Source organism: Leguminivora glycinivorella, chromosome 24, assembly GCF_023078275.1.
Source record: "Leguminivora glycinivorella isolate SPB_JAAS2020 chromosome 24, LegGlyc_1.1, whole genome shotgun sequence".
In the NCBI taxonomy this organism is placed as follows: domain Eukaryota; kingdom Metazoa; phylum Arthropoda; class Insecta; order Lepidoptera; family Tortricidae; genus Leguminivora; species Leguminivora glycinivorella.
The window spans coordinates 11,117,858-11,128,770 of NC_062994.1; the positions used below are offsets into that span (position 1 = coordinate 11,117,858).

Here is a 10,913-nt window from a genome sequence, read left to right on the forward strand (position 1 = left end):
CCTACTTAGACAAGTGTGAAGAAGCGTTGATGAAAGATAGCCAAGGTGGGTCTACAGGGTCCAAGTTTGTAGACTGCCAGGAAGTTTCGCCAAAATTAGGGATACAGAAGTGGCGCATATCTCAACTCGTCAAGAAGTTAGCCGCAGCCAGGCAAGCCATTACTGAGAACAAGCCAATCTGGTTCCTGCAAACAACTCTCCAAGCCATCCAGAAACAGTGGGAAACTGTAGAAGAGGAGCATTTGGGATTATGCGTAGAAGAAAATTCATTTAGTGACGAATACTTTACGAAAGAGGGTTTTGAAGGATGTCAAAAAGATGTTGAAGACACGTCATACCAATTACAAGCCAGAATTAACGAGTCAGCCGAGACTGCCAGTTCACGTAGTTCCACCGAACCCAGAAAACGGGCTAACTTGCCAAAAATCACCATCCCGATATTCACGGGGAGTACGAGTCCTGGTACTCATTCCACGATTTATTTAAAAATCTTATCCACAACGACGCTACATTATCAAACACAGAGAAAATGCAATATTTAAAAACACATTTAAAAGGAGAGCCTGCCAGAATGATTCAACAATTGAATATTAGCGAAAACAATTACGACACCGCGTGGGAATTGTTAACGCAGCGTTATGAAAATGAACGACTAATAAGTTCAAAGTTTATTGACAAGTTGCTTGATTTGCCTACAATAGAACGGCCTAGCGCTATTAAAATAAAAAACATGTTTGATACAATAAAGGAGAGCTTGGCCGCATTAACGAACCAAGGAGTGATTACGTCACACTGGGATCCGATTTTAACTCGTATCATCAGTCGAAAATGGGACACTGAGACCAATAATATCTATGAACTAGCGTTGGAAATACCGAATAAAAATCAGAGTTTAACCGATATGATGGGATTCATGGAAAAAAGGTTTAAATGTTTGGAAACTGCAGCACAGATCACTTCCACACAGACACCGAAAGGGAATCGACTTACTATATTACCGAGTGTACAGTCAGACCAAGCACACGGAAAAAATGCTGGTACTGTCATAATGAGGACCACAAGATTTATTCTTGCGCAAAGTTTAAGTTGCTAAGTATTCCCGAGCGCCTTAAGGTGATTCGAGACCGGAAAATATGTTACAACTGCATAAATCATGACTCGGCAGAGAAATGTAATAGTACAGTGTTGTGTCACTTTTGCAACAAACCCCATCACTCGATGATTCATATCAATCCACCAGGTAACGGTATCAAGCTCAGGTCCGATGAGATGAGAAACCAAAGAGGATTGAGATTTCAACCCCAATATAGAGAGGGTCAGAATAAGGATAGGCGCGTTCAAAGGATGACTACTCACACAGCCACAACTGCAGAGGATTCAAAGAAGACAACGTTGTTAGCTACGGCGTTAGTAGAGACCTCGACATACTACGGTGAACCACGGTTGCTAAGGGTTTTGTGTGATCAAGGGTCAGAAGCGTCATTTTGTACAGAAGAAGTGGCGCAGATGTTATCGTACCCAAGACAAAAAATATACACCCAGGTCAAAGGAATTGGGGACGAGCAGCCAAAAGAGTCTAAACATTGTATTACGATTACAATAAAACCACGGTTTCCAAGCCAATATAAACTGCCGGTAACACTCATAGTGTTGCCAAAATTAACCTCCGTATTACCAAGACAGGATATTCCACAAGTAAACTCTAAGAAAATAGAGAACAAGGTCATAGCCGATCCCACATATTACAAGAAAGGCCCAATTGATGTAATTTTAGGAGCGCAAGAGTACAGCCAGTTCCTGCGAGAAGGATTTGAAAAGGTAGAAACAAACATGATAGCACAGGAAACGGAATTTGGGTGGATATTATCAGGCTGGCGGATAACCAACATCGTGAATCCCATGAAAGTGTTATGCATGACATCGTTTAATGAGGAAATCAAACAATTAACGGATTTTTGGGAGCTTGAAGAGGTCCCGAGAAATATTGAATTGAAGGAAGAAGATCGAATTTGTGAGGAATATTTCAGTAAAAGCACTGTAAGAGGGAAAGATGGAGCATATACGGTCCGCATTCCGTTGAAGAATCCAAACCTTGAGTACGGGGAAACGCGTAATAAAGCTGCGGCACGACTATTCCAACTAGAAAAGTCATTTAAGAGAAATGACGTCCTACGGAGCCAATACAACGAGTTCATGGCAGAATACCTGCGTATGGGACACATGAAAAAGCTTAACAAAGCTGAATACGGCAAAGGAAAGTTCTACATACCACATCACGCAGTAATAAGAGACGACAGCTTGACCACAAAGTTAAGGGTCGTGTTTGATGCTTCTAGTAAGGAAAAGGGATATCTCAGTCTAAATGAAAATATGTATAAAGGTCCGCGCTTACAACAAGACATATCAGACATTTTGTTACGCTGGAGAAAGCATGAAGTGGCATTTATGGCGGACCTGGAGAAGATGTATCGGTTCATAAAAATTCACCAGTCAGACTTGAAATATCAGAGAATACTATGGAGATGGTCCACAAGTGACCCAATCGAGGAGTATGCCTTGACCACAGTAACATATGGAACAGCCTCGGCACCATATTTAGCTGTCAGAACCCTGCAGCAATTAGCACGTGATGAACAAGAAAGCTATCCATTAGCAAGCAAAACAACACTACACGACTTTTATGTGGATGACATTTTATCAGGAGCAGATAGTGAAGAAAAAGCGAAGATATTACAAGATCAGTTGATAAACATGTTGAATGCCGGAGGTTTTAACCTAAGAAAATGGTCATCGAATAATATAGAGTTATTAAATAACATCCCAGAAGGAAGTAGGGAAGACGACATGATAAAATTACCACAACATGAAACAAGAAAATCACTAGGCGTGATGTGGTCACCAGCAGAGGACAACTTCCACTTTCAAATAAAAATCACCAATACCAAAAAATTAACAAAACGATTTCTCTTATCCGAAATTTCCAAAATATTTGACCCAATGGGTTGGTTGGCGCCGATCATAATAGGAATGAAGTTACTAATTCAAGAGCTGTGGTCAAATGCAATAGATTGGGACACACCCGTAGACGAAGCCATAAAAAAGAGATGGGAAGAGTTTTATACACAAATCAAAACGATTGAAACAATTCGCATACCCCGTTGGATAAAACATAAAACCACAACAATCGAGTTACACGGATTTTGCGATGCGTCAGAAAAAGCTTACGGAACGGTGATATACAGCCGAATTAAGATGAACGGCCAGTATTATGTTTCTTTGTTACAAGCGAAATCCAAAGTGGCCCCAAAAAAGACTAAAAGCACACTGCCCCGACTAGAGCTTTGTGCAGCACATCTATTATCCAAACTAATAATAAAGGTGAAGGACGGCCTAGATTGTGAAAACGTAACAATCCATTGTTATACAGATTCCATGATCACTATCGGCTGGATCAAAGGTGAAGCAGGAAAATGGCAAACCTTTGTCGCGAACAGAGTATCAGAGATTCAGAGAAGTACGTCAAGTGAATGTTGGAATCATGTGAAAACCACAGACAACCCAGCAGATGTACTGTCAAGAGGAATAGAACCACGCAAGTTAGAACATCATGAGCTATGGTGGAAAGGGCCCAGCTGGCTTCAAAATGAGGAGATACCACATACCAAGACCATAATAGAGAAATGCCAAGAAGTTAAAAATAACCACGTTACGATTACAGAAGACAAGAAAGAAAAGAAAATATGGGAAAGATTTTCACGGTTTCAACGCATGATACGGGTTCTGTCGTTTTGCTACAGAATAACACAAAAAGAACAAAAAGGGAACATGTTAACGTACGTTGAAATACAACAAACAACAGGCAAAATCCTTAAACTAGTACAACAGGAAGCCTTTGCTGAAGAATATGAGGCATTAAAAAACAATAAACCAGTCACGAAGAAAAGTAAACTGCTGTGTTTGGATCCATTCATAGGAGACGATGGGTTAGTAAGGGTGGGTGGACGACTACACCACTCACAGTTGCCATACAGTCAAAAGCATCCAATTGTTCTACCGCACCACCACCACGTATCCAGAATGCTAATTAATGAAGCACATCTTCAAACGTTGCACGGTGGGAACAAGTTGACAATGGCAGTCGTAAGGCAGAAGTATTGGATTTTGGGATTAAAAAGAATGACAAAATCTAGCATCCGCAACTGTGTTAAATGCATACGGTATAAGGCAGCCACGGCATCACAGAAGATGGGACAGTTACCAGAACCCAGAGTAACTCCGTCTCAAACCTTCAGCCATACTGGTGTCGACATGGCAGGACCAATACAAGTAAGGACTACGAAAGGCAGAGGGAATAAAGCTACAAAAGGCTATATCGCAGTATTTGTCTGCCTTGCAACAAAAGCCATACACCTAGAACTGGTAGGAGATTTATCCACAGAATCATTCATTGCTGCGTTGATCAGATTTAAAGCAAGACGTGGCCACATATCACATATATACAGCGACAACGGAAGAAATTTCGTAGGTGCAGCAAGGATGCTACACACGCAACTATTAGAAATCATGCAATCACCGCACGTCCAAAATGCCGTAACTACGATGGGAACACAATGGCATTTCAACCCACCCCTCGCACCTCACTTTGGTGGGATTTGGGAGGCAGGAGTCAAAGCAATGAAGTATCATTTGAAGAGAGTAATAGGAGAGTCAACATTAACATACGAAGAATTATCCACGCTCTTGAGCCAGGTAGAGAGCTGTCTGAACTCAAGACCCCTTTGCGCACAAAGTGATAACATCAATGACAACACCGTATTAACACCAAGCCATTTTCTCATTGGAAGAGAGGCAGTGGGCATCCCTGATCCAATAAATGATGTTAGCACAAACCTTCAACAGCGATGGAAATTGATTCAAAAAATGAAAAAAGATTTCTGGAAAACATGGAGTAGAGACTATTTACATCAACTACAGCAGAGGTATAAGTGGCAACTAGATCAAGGAAATATTAACAAAGGAACCGTGGTTCTAATAAAAGACGAAAACGTTACACCGAGTCAATGGCCATTAGCAAAAGTGATAGAAACACACCCAGGAGCTGACGGGAAAACAAGAGTGTTAACATTACAAAAAGCACCTGGAAATTGTTTAAAAAGGGCAATCCATAAAGTAATTCCACTACCCAACAACAAGGAAGATATAACAGAGACTCAACAGGTCGTCGTCAACAGCAATGTAGCACAACTAACACCAGTCAATGCTACATCAGATCAATCAAACAGAACCGTTACAAAAGAATCACGAAGACAAAGCAACAAACGCACAGGTAGAAAATACCCTTGGACATTGTTCATAACCCTGTTTACCTGTTTTATAAATATGACAACAGCAACTTACACAATAAAAAACATCAACGAAGGAATTTACGTGGAACACGTAGGGTCAGCGACAATCGACAGAGGAATATTCCGGATTCAAACCAATTACGAAAAAAGTAAAATAGGGAGAGATGTTGAAGATATTCGAGGAATCACCGCACAATTCAAACATTACTGTGACGCAGTAACAAAAACTAATACGGAAATTCACTGTGCCCAATTATATCACCAGTTGTATGAAGGGCAAGAAAGACTAGAGGAAATCACTAATCTGATCTTGAATATTGGACAAATCAGAAAAAAAAGAGGATTATTCGGCCAAATGTTGACGTCAATATTCGGGGTAAATGACGAGGTCTACAAAGACATAGATACGTTACAAGGGAACCAAAACAAGCTGATAGAGGCCGCCAATCATCAAACCAAATTCATGATATCAACCATCGCAACAGTCAACCAAACAGAAGAAAGAATAGTAAAGAAGCTAGAAACATTTCAGACCAAGTTAAATCAAGCAATACAATATATGAATAATGTGAACAAATGGTACAAAAGAATAGATATCAATCGCGTAAACATCAACATTCTTCACATGTATCAACTCGCAGCACACTACATAGATGAGGTTATAGAACACTACGCCAGACTTCAAGAAGCATATTTACATCAAGGAACGATCTATGATGTACTACAACTTAAAGAAGTTAACCAAATTCTGACAAACGCCAATAGCAAGCTACCAACGAAGCTAAGAATAGTGCAAAATCAACTAATAGATACGAAGGTCACAGAAAACTCAACATACATAAAAGTATATGGGTATTTCGCATTACAAGATATAACTAAATACACTTTGATTCACGTGACACCAGTACCAAAGCAAGATAAAAAAGGAAAAGTATACAGTTTAGAAGTATATCACAACATAATTGCGATCGATTACAATAATGAAAATTACTTCGAACTAGAGACAGAAGAATTTAAAGCATGCCTCAGAAAGAATACCGAATACATTTGTTACCCGACATCAGTAAAAAATATGCAGGAGAATAAGAATTGCATTATTGATCTATTATTTAAGGGAACTGAGATGGTCAACTGTAACACGAGAGAACTGAACCTAACAACAACTGTATGGAAACAATTATATATGCCAAACACTTGGCTAATCATGACAGCAGAGTCAGTAAAAGCGTCAATCATTTGCGATGGAGAAAGAGAAGAAATTATGATCCAGAACACAACTGTCATCCATATTGCAGAAAACTGTATTATCAAAACAAGAAGAAACATTCTAGCAGCAAGAAGAGCTAACTCAATATCGGTGTTAGCAACGTTCTCAAGACAAGCCAACTTTTCATTGAATACAAACGAAACAACCAATCAAATAGAAGATTTAACCAGAGATGAGGAAGTTCTTGACAGCTCCAGAGACATATTTAAACATCTCACTAGTAACGAAAATTTACTCCAAAAACAATTAGACAATACAATTTGGAAACAGATACAAAATAACTCAGTAGCAATCAGTCTCGGTTCGTCATTAGCAGTCTTTAGTTTAATGATACTAACAGTTTGTTATGGTCCACAGGTCCTGGTACACATCCGTTCCTGCACAACCAGTCCGCAGTCTGCTCCGCTGCCCGCCGCCCCCGCCAGGTCGGCTCCACCGAAACCCAAGCGCCACAAAACAAACCCGACGAACAACAGCAGCCAGTTTGAAGAAATAGAGTTACGTCCGATACAGCCGCTGTAAAGCAGCTTCCCATCACTCCCGCTGCCGTCGAGAGTCGCCAGGATGTTTAGACAAACAGATTTCGTCAGCGCATCGCGCTGATCCGCGCAAATCAATCTAGGGCATAAGCCAGCACAAACATAGTGTAGTAGTTGCACTTTACACGGATGGAATACAAATAAGATTTACATATGTGTGCTATAGGTAATATTGTGTATATAAGGAAATATAATTTGTAAATAAATCAGATACCAATTGTCCGTTGGTGTTTCACTACCTCCATACCTAAAACCTCTGCTTGCTCAGGGCGACACTCTGAGAGTAGAGACTCCCATCCACCACCTTTTTACAGGTACCCTTGCTGTGGCATAAGACTCCTTTAGCCTTAATCGGTCGTCTGAGCCTGGGCGATCGGCAGCAAGTATCCATCCAACCACCTTGATCCCCCCGTAGGGAATCCGTCTGTTACCGATAGGTCTCCCGGTACAGACATCCTTGTCATAGAATAAGTTAGGGCTAGGGAAGTAGGGACTTAGGCCAATAGGATCCCTTGCTATCGCCTCCCACCTTATTTTATGCAGTCTGTGCAGGCACATGCAACGCCTAAGTACCATTTGATTCCATATCATTTCAGTCCATTTAGTAATCCAGGTACTCGGCCTTAGCGTGTGGCTGTACAATTTTATATTAGAGAACCTATTGATAATTTTATTGTCATTTTGATTTTCTATTTATTAAGTTGAGATATAAAACACAACTTTTAATACCCTCGCTAAATATAATATTTTATCGAAATTACTCCTTAGATAAAAAAAGTCCACTTGAGTTTTTAAAGCATTACGTTACTCAGTTAACTATTGCATTTTCATTTACTAATTTAAGATTTCAAAAGCGATTTGAATACCCTTGCTCCGTCGAAAATAAACAATTAGAAAAAAAAATCATTCGAATCGTAGTTTAGAAACTAATTTTTATCTATACTTTTTTGGAATTTTTAAAAATATCAGATTAGGATAATTATGTTATAAATTCTGAGTTCGACGAACCCAAAAATTATTACCATGTAAGAGAATAGGTTTTTAATCTTTTTTGTGGAAAACGCTCAGTAACTACTGTACGAGTACATATACATTTATGTATAATAATAAAACAAAAAATAGTGTCTCATAGTGTTGTGTTCCTGCCGGTGAGTAAGGCTGCCAGAGCTCAACGAGGGTGTGGGGTGCTGACGACGGGAGGACTTACGGAACTAATTTGTTCCGTCTATTGTCCTTTGAGTCGTCGGCAACCCAAACCCTCCTTTGAACTTGTACACTCCTTTTTGCTGTGCACACGCAGCAAAGGGGAGTGTACAAGTTTCTAATGGGGCGGCAACGCGCATGCGACACTCTTTGAGTTGCAGGCGTCCATAGGTTACGGTGACCGCTTTCCATTAGGCGGACCGTATGCTTATTTGCCACCGACATAGTATTAAAAAAAAAAGAGAAAAAGTCCTGGATTCGAACCCAGTACTTCCATGCAAATCATGCGATGGCACGTATTTACCGCAAGGCTATTTAAACAAGCTGTCGCCGCGTGAAATTATCGACTAGAAGGAATACAAAAACACTGTATGTGTGAGTGGTACTTAGAAGTAGTGTAAAATAGTAAATTTATCTACATTAAGGGGATTAACGTTACAATGAGAAGTTGAATGTTTGTTGTAATACGTCAATTTTAATATTAAATGTTCGCGAAGCATAATTGAAAGTATATAAATGCCTGTACGACTCCACAAAAAAAATAAGACTGGTAATTTGAAGATTAACGCCATCTAACGCAGCCTGAGCTTCGGGTAACCTAAGCGAGCCACCTTAAACGTCATCAGCTGAGCCATTTTTGAGTTTTCTTTAGAAAACCCTTAATAAAAGGTCGTAAGTGCCACATTAACAATCACTTCCGAACGTCATGCCATTATCTAGAACATCAATTTAATTTAAGTCTGATACTTTTATTGTAAATACCTGCTTTTTTAAAACAAAACTGCTAACTAAACATTATCACTATTTTTTTCTCACAATGATTACCTCTTTTTCGACAAACTAAGACTCCCATAAGCTTCTAATAATATAAATCTCATTTAAACATGTCCACACAGTTAAAATAAACACGACTAAATACTTAAATCTCATTTTTTAAATTATTTTTAGGTAACAGTTTCTACTCACCCAAATGAGTAAATACGAGTATTTACTCGGTGCTTTGAGTAAATTACGGGTAAATACTCAGTATTTACTCACCCCTACCCATCTCTACGCCCAACCGAATGTACAATAAGATGGACATTTTGGTTCAATGGAATTTTAACTTTCATGTGAATAATTAAATAAAGCACTTACCTTGCATTTCTATTGTCTCTAAAATTTATCACAATACGCTAATTAGCGCTAATAAATTGATTTCTGCCGCTTCTGTGCAATAACGGTCAGCGCTAAAGTATGGTTATCAAAACATTTTCATTCATTAGAATTTCAAAATCAAAATGTCCAAAAAATGTGGAACGCTTCACGATTTTGCGTGTCATCCTTGCGCAGGGGCCATGCTAATCTTCTCTGTATCGTTCCAATTTTAGTATATGTACTGCCGAAGCAAGTACACTTGCCATGGCCTAAGAATTCTATATATACTATCAACACTTCAAAACTTTGTTCGTGTGATTTAGGTTTTTTATTATTCAACCATGTTTAATACAATAAAGTTTAGTAAATGTTACTAAAATATACTCATAATAGTCTAGTTATTTGACTGTAATATAATATTATATAAATAACTGATCATTTGTACCCTAAAACAGACAAAAAACCAAGAAATTTCAGTGATCAGTCCCACTAGCGCCATCTATCGGCGTAACATGTTACTACATCAAGACATTGTGACGTCATTCATACCATGTGTTTCCAATGCATCACCCCTCGTGAAACATTATAAACCATTAGATGGCAGTATCATTAGTTAATATTAACCATGCCATTTAACCCATCGTATGCTCAGGCACAGATCCGTGCGTAAAATTAGGTCATCTTTTTGTATTCTTTTTTCCGAAGTTTTTTTTGCTCTACATTGACATGGCTCAACCGAGGTTTTATGTACCAACGATGTTTAGACGCACTGCACACGAGGGATAGGTTAGCATGAGGTTAGCATTAGCCCATAGAAGTAGGATGAGCGAAATGATAGGTCGGTGGGTTAGCCAAGTCTTCTCCTAGTGAGGATTGAATGAGGGGGCACACTCAAAGGTTATGACAGATGGCGCCACCCTATTAGTCCATTGCACAGATATAGAATTTCATACGTGAGAGCGAGATGATGTTTTTTCTCTCACATCAGGCGCCGCCTGGCGGGATTAAATGTCAGTATGCCTCCTCATTAAATAGATTAGAAAACGCTTCTCCTAGTGAGAATTTAATTATATTCTTTGCTCCGTAGCGTTTACAGTAATCTTCTCTATTATCGCTCTTCAAAATTAGTGATTATGATAAAGAAATCTCTATGTTATAAGTGTTTTCCTTACTTCCTTTTTCGGGACTTTTCTTCCTTGTTAGAGGGATCAAAGCTGCACTTTCTTTATATTACCGATTATTGCCAGTATAACATATAAACGTACCGAAAACATTTTGCACATAAAACGATTAAAACCTTTGTGTCGATTACTGCGTGCTATTTGAAGGTCGCTGATTATGTTCGGAAAATTATAATTTGTGAAAAACAGTGTGTCACATCACATAACAGCAAATATCCACCTTGGGTGTAAGTTAACACTG

At 39.1% G+C, this 10,913-nt stretch overlaps 1 non-coding gene across 1 annotated transcript; it reads right to left on the reverse strand.

Moving 5' to 3' along the window:
- Positions 1-9,641: 9,641 nt before the first annotated feature.
- On the reverse strand, positions 9,642-9,748 carry LOC125238996. Its single transcript, XR_007178483.1, has one exon. It is a non-coding gene; the product is annotated as a U6 spliceosomal RNA (small nuclear RNA).
- Positions 9,749-10,913: the final 1,165 nt, after the last annotated feature.